A 6,883-nucleotide genomic window follows, 5' to 3' on the forward strand; every position below is an offset into this window, starting at 1 on the left:
CAGGAATGCTGTGGGAGATGGTATCAAAAGCCTTGCTACAGTCAAGGTATATCATGTCTACTGCTCTCTCCATATCCACAGAGCCAGTTATCTCATCATAGAAGGCGATCAGGATGGTCAGGCATGACTTGCCCATGGTGAATCCATGCTGACTGTTTCTACTCACCTTCTTCTCTTCCAAGTGCTTAGAGATGGATTCCTTGAGGACCTGCTCCATGATTTTTCTGGGAACTAAGGTGAAGCTGACTGGTCTATAGGTCCCTGGATCATCCTCCTTCCCTTTCTTAAAGATGGGACAAGTTTTCAAAGATAAAGGGCCAGTGGCTTTGCAATCACATCAGCCAATTCCCTCATCTCCCTCGGGTGTACTGCATCTGGGCCCATGGACTTGTACACATTCAGCTGTTCTAAATAGTCCCTAGCCTGTTCTTTCACCACTGAGGGCTGCTCATCTTCTCCCCAAACTGTGCTGCCCAGTGCAGTAGTTTGGGAGCTGACCTTGCCTGTGAAGATCAAGGTAAAAAAAACATTGAGCACTTCAGCCTTTTCCTCAGCATGTCACTAGGTTGCCTTCCCCACTCAGTAAGGGACCCACACTTTCCCTGATCTTCCTCTCCTCTTGTTGCTAACATACTTGTAGAAACCCTTCTTGTTAGTCTTCATGTCCCTTGCTAGCTGCAACTCCAGTTGTGCATGGCCTTCCTGACTTTATCACTGCATGCCTGAGCAATATTCTTATACAGGCAGTCCTTGGACTTATGACACAGTTGGTTCCTGAAAACCTGGTCTTAAGTCGACATGTTGTAACTCGGAACCAATGTTCTCATAAGAAACAATGTTATAAATGGGGGATTGGTTCCTGAACCAAGGCCCAATAACCTATTTTCACCAAAAATACCCAGAATTTTGTACTCGATCAATTATAGATGAGTAATATAGCTACATTAATGTATTTATATTGTAAATAGCAATCTCATTGATTTGGAAGGACTTCTTTGAGGTGACCTTGCTGGACTTTTTGAAGGGCTCTTGGTTGGACTTTTTGAAGGGTTCTTGGCTGGAGTCGTCTCAGGAGTCTTGGCTGGGTTGTTTTTGGGGTCTTGTCTGCTTTCTTAAAGAAAGTGCCCAAGGAAGTTTGGACAGATGTTCTCCAGGGAGATCGGCGATGCAGCAAACTTGTTTGCTGGTATGGCGTCGCATCAGGTCAAGCACTGTAAAGCCGAAACTGATGTCAGAAAGCTGAAGCAAGGTGTCAATTTATAAAGGTTGTAAGTGCAAAACATTGTAACTAGAAACGTTGTAAGTCAAGGACTGCCTGTACTCCTCCCAAGTTGTTTATCCAAACTTCCAATTCTTATAAGCTTCCTTTTGAGGTTAAGCTCACCAAAGAGTTCTCTGCTAAACGAAGCTGGTCACTTGCCAGATTTTCTATTCTTTCTGCAAATGGTTTGTTCTTGTGCCCTCAGTAAGGCTTCTTTAAAGTACAGACAGCTCTCCTAGACTCCTTTTCCCCTTGGACTGGCCTCCCAGAGGATCCTGTCCATCAGCTTTCCAGAGCCTGACAATGGGACTTTGATCCCAAAAGCTTGCAGAAAAGGACAATTTTCTTGCCATTTTCCAGTTGGTTTAATAAAAGGTATCATTTTGGAACCAAGAGTTCTATATTTTGTATTTCCCAGGCTCTGTGCATTTGTGTACAGACACCTGAGGTGACTGGGAATTGCCCTACTTTCTCAGGAAGAATGAGGCTTCCCCTGCTGCCCCCTCCTGCTTCTGCTTCCTCCAGGCCTCCCACTTCCCCATGTACCTCAGGGCTTTGTTCTCCATCCCCTAGTGAACCTAGTTTAAAGCCCTCCTCACTAGGTTAGTGAGCCTGTCTGAAAAGATGCTCTTCCTTCTTTATCAGGTAGATCCCATCTCTTCCTAGCAAGCCTTCTTCTTGAAACAACATCCCATCATCTTTGCTGGCAACACCACAAGCACAACCATGCATTGATCTGCAAGATGCACCCACTTCTGCCAGGGCCATTCCCCTTCACCAGAAGGATTGACAAGAACATGACCTGTGCCCTCATCCCCTTTACTTTTGCACCCAGAACCCTGTAGTCACTCTTGATCTGCTCAGGGTCACTCCTGGCAGTATCATTTATGCCCACATGGATGAGCAGCATGGGGTAGTAGTCAGAGGGCTGGATGAGTCTCAGTAATCCTTCCGTGACATCTTGGATCCAGGCTCCAGGCAAGCAGCAGACCTCCCAGCAGGGGTGATGCTTAGGGGGTGCACGTGTGTGCACATGCACCCCCTGAGCATGGCAGTGCACCCCCTACAAAAAGGTGCTGCTGACATTGCTGGCGGTGCCTGTGGGCGATTGCCGTTCACCACCCCACCACCAACACCACTGGTGGCATTTATTGGCGGCCAGCGATCCTTGGTAGCAACAGTGCCGGCAGTATCTGCGGGAGCTCCCACTTACAGATGCCATGCTCCTGCCGCCGCCGTGCCCACCAGTCGCCGGGAGCATGCATCATTCATGCCTCCCAGGACAACAGGATGGGCTGGCAGATTAATCCCTCTGTCCTCTTCAGAAAGGAGTCCCCAACCACCACCACCATCGCTTCCTCCTCATGACAGTGGTCTCAATCCTTCCTGCCTTGGGGATTCCTGGCCTGGCCTCTTCCACCAATGGAATGTGCTCCTCCTCTGTTGCAAAAGCTCCTTTGAGGTAATTTTCATTTGAATGACTGTTCTGGCCTGTTTTGATGCAAGTCAAAAACTCAAGACAATCAACCCTGTATTAAACCAGGGTTTAGCTGAAGCGATAGCAGCAATATATCAATTATGACAGTGACAAGTAAAGGTCTGCGTGATGTCAGCTGTCCCAGGGAAACCACAGAGTATGTGGCCTCCATACTGAAGGGTCCTCTGCCAGCTCTGTGTACCCAGACAAGAAGGGACAGCTGTCAGCAGAGACAGATTAAGATTTATTGGGGACCTGGGCTCCAGCAAGGGAAGGGGCCCCTTCCTTTCCTGGTGCTGCTGCTATCAAGGGTGAGGTAGGCTTGGGGAAACTATAGCTACCCCAAAATTCAGTCTAGCCACCCCTACCAGTACCACCACTCAGTCACCCCATGCAAATGAGCCCGCAAAGGTGCAGCACTCTCAGCAAGCGTGGTGCCAGCCTCTTCCCAGTGGAGGGGGCTAGGCTCAGAGTGGGCGGGAGTGGGGCAGGCTCACCTGTACAGGGTGGGTGGGCAGCGGTGGCAGCAGTGCTGGGAGGGGTGGCTACAGAGGGGGCTAAGGTGAATTTTGGGGTGGCTATAGCCCCTTCAAGCCCCTGGCCTGGCCTGACACAGCCCAGCCCTGGTCCAGCCCCCCACTTTGGTAGGAGGCTGGTGCCCACAGGAGAAGCTGGGTGGGATGTGGGCTGCTTGCTAAGGGTTTGGTTCTCTCCTCTCTGCTGCCTTTGCCCCAGGGGCCCTGCGCTGGCAGTGTGTCCCCTGCCTACCCAGCAGTGGGAGGCATTATTCACTGCCCCCACAGCTGCCAGATGGGCAAGGGACGCACAGCTGGTACAAGGCCCCCAGGGCAAAGGCAGCAGAGCAGAGAGTTCTGAGCCTACAGCAGACAGTGCACATCCGTCCCGCACAAAAATCTGGGGGGGCACATGCCCCCCCCCCCCACGCCAACCCCCGGGGGCGACCCCCCCCCCCCATGCATCCCCTGGGAGTGCATGCAGTAGTGGGGAGCCACCTCCCCCTGTGCCACCTGGACAAGCCACACCCACGGCTCCATCCCACTCCTTGCCCTGGGTCCCATGCACTGCCCTCACTAGGCAGTGTCCCCAGCCCCTGCCCTACTCCCTCTGTCACTGTGGAGACCTCAATCTGCCCTCCCTTTCCACTCACACCCCTTCCCTCCATACACTTACCTGCAGGGAGCTGCTCTCCATGCTGCCTGGCTGTGTTCCAGGCCATGTGCTTGTGTGCAGCTGTGTACAGGCACACCATGCCTCCTGCGTCTCACTCCCAGCAGCCCCAAGCAGCCCCTTGCAGACTACAATGCTGCCCACCTGCAAGGGGAAACTCACCATTTGTAGTGGGAATCCAGATACCCGGGGGCCCCTGGTTGGCATGGGGCCCTAGACCCAGGCCCTGCCGGCCTGTGCATTAATCCACTTATGGCTGTCAGATAGAGAAGTCCCACCGAAGGTACCTTCACACCCTGTTCTAAATAAGGCAGCCCAGGAGGCTGAACCATGGGGAGAGCCTGCAGCACACCACATGGCACATTATTCAGGGAGGTAATAATGAAGGCCCAGATGCAATGGCTTCGACACATGGCTTACATGGACACATGGGCAATACATGAAAGCCTGAAGAGCTCCTATAGGATGAACTGGAGTGAGAAGCAGAAGCCTTGTTGCCCAGATATGTACCTGAACAATGTCCTAAAGAGGCCCTTTCTGAGTTCAGCCAATTCTTTTGCACTCTTAGGCATAGGCAGGCAGCACTGGAATGCCAAGATTTGGGAAACTGCAGGCCTTTTTGAACAACAGAGGCATACCCTTGGGCAAGAAAAGGGCTTACGGTGAGGGCTGCATGACCACCCTCCTCCTCATCACTGTCATCAGCAGCAACCTGGCTCGCATGCTGAGTGAGGCTGCAAAGTTCCTGACAACAAGCACTCATTGCACACAGGCCTGTACAGTCATGGGAATATCTAGCATGTTTGACTCCGCCCCTAACAGTGACATCATCATCCTCAACTAAAAGGGACTCACTGTGGTACCTTTCCTGGCCTATCAGCAATGTTCTCCTAGCATTGATCTGGCTTGAGCTTAGGGTTTATTTAAAGGAAGGAGTGAGAAACTTTAGCTGATGGTGGGAAAAGTTACTACTGAAAATGCTAGCCTACCACCTCATGGCAGGTTTGCGTCTTGGGCTTGAGAGCAGGGCGTTAACCATGAATCCAGCCCAGTGGTGTTGGTGGGCTCTAAACTCTGAAGGACACTGGGTGCTTTTTATCCATAGACTACAATCTGGTATTAAAGAACGAGCTGGTTTATAGAGTACATCACTCATTACCAAAGTGTCCTTTGCCAGCATGCACGAGGGCTGGTGTGAAACTCAGGCTGGATTCTATATGGATGATTTCTACTTTGGCTGTACCAAAATCCTGGTTTTGAGCACAGAAGGCAGTTGTTTGGGGTCATTGCAGCTCCATAATCTCCGGCAAGGTGTTGCAGCCCTCGTCCTAGCATATGCAGTTCCTTCAGAGGGGTTGAGCATTGTTAGGAACAGCCAACCACTGCCCCAAAAGCTGGTTAAGAATCAGTACATTGAGTATCTAGCACTGATTTCCTGGTTCCCCTATAAGCCTCTTGTAATCCCAGCTCTTACTGGAAGTTCTTTATTCATCTCCTGCAATAGATTTTGTGTCTTATGCTCAAGGTCTTCCAAAGCTCCTTATGCAAAAATGAGCCACATGCTGAGAGTACAGTAGCCACACTGATATACACAGCCTCCACCCTGGGCTCAGCCCCTGCTCCCATGTGGCCGCAGACCTTGAATCTACCACAGTGAGTGAAAGGCTAGGTTTCTCCCTTCCACAGGGCTTTGGTTTCTGCCTGGGCAGGCTCCAAAAGTGCACCAAAGGGACCAGAGTGCAGTGTCTCCTCTAAGAGGTGATGACCCTAATGTCTTCTCTAGTTAGCTCTAGGGAGACTTTGCAAGTTATTTCACTTGAGCCAGAATGAGAGTGACCATGCTGGGTCCAACAGCTAAGGTGCACAGAGATGGGTTAGCATCACAGAGTCAGTGTGTTTGCATCTGATGAGTTGTGGGAAATCAAATGCAGTAAACATCAGCAGTACTTGGGTGTCAACCCACCCAAGTGTTCAGCCAGCATAAGCTTCAAACACCAGCTAACTCAGCAAGAGATTCCTGTGCGTGAAGTTCAGGGGCAAAACTTTAGCTGTACCTTAAATTAAGAGAGCAGTGAAGGCAGAACAGTAATGATTGTCCATCACAGCCCATATCTCAATCCCTTTCCAGTTGTTTTGTCCCTAACTTTGACCCATCAAGCTCCTAGATAAATCTGGTGACCCAACTGGGCTTAAATCAGGAGAGCATCTCTCCCATGATTATAATGGGAGAAATCCAGTCCTTACTTTCAAAGAGCTGGATGAAGCAGGAGTTATGCAGTCACTTCATACAGTACTGGAAATGGGGATGCTCTCATTTTTCTCCATTTGCAGCCTGCTTTAGAGCTCCAGAGGGGAGAAAAAAAAAAAAGAGTAGTGTACTGTAGCCTAAAGAGGTGTTATGTGCCCCATTTGCCACAAGGGAGCAGGGTTGGACTGGGAGTAGTCAGGATTTACAGATGGCCTTTACAAATGTCCAAGTGCCCCTTGGAGGTGTGATCCAGCAGAGAGTTTTTATACGTCCAGAAGGGATTAGGTCAACGGTTGGCAACCTATGGCACGCGTGCCAAAAGTGGCACACGGCATGCTTTTGATTGGCATGCAGACTGCTTCCCACCCCAAGGCATGGGAAGAGCCGTGTCCAGATGGAGCAGCACATGGCTGCGTGGGAACAGCCTTGCACTGCCGCCGACCCCAGCCGGGTAAGAGCCCCTGCCCCCAACCCTGTTTGGGCCACAGACCCGGCCCAGCACCACCACCAGCACCCGATGGCCCAGGGTCCAATGCCACGCTGCTGGCAGGCCCCGGCCCTGCCTGGGCCCGGCCCCAGCTGGCACCACCTCCACGGCTGGCCCCAACCCAGTGCTGTCCCGGCGCTGCCAACGGCCCTGGCCCTGGGCCTGGCCATGTGCTGCCAGCGGGCCCAGCCCTCACCACAGCTGCCACCAGCCCCAGCCCCG

The sequence above is a fragment of the Alligator sinensis genome, unplaced genomic scaffold (assembly GCF_000455745.1).
Source record: "Alligator sinensis unplaced genomic scaffold, ASM45574v1 scaffold495_1, whole genome shotgun sequence".
Lineage (NCBI taxonomy): Eukaryota > Metazoa > Chordata > Crocodylia > Alligatoridae > Alligator > Alligator sinensis.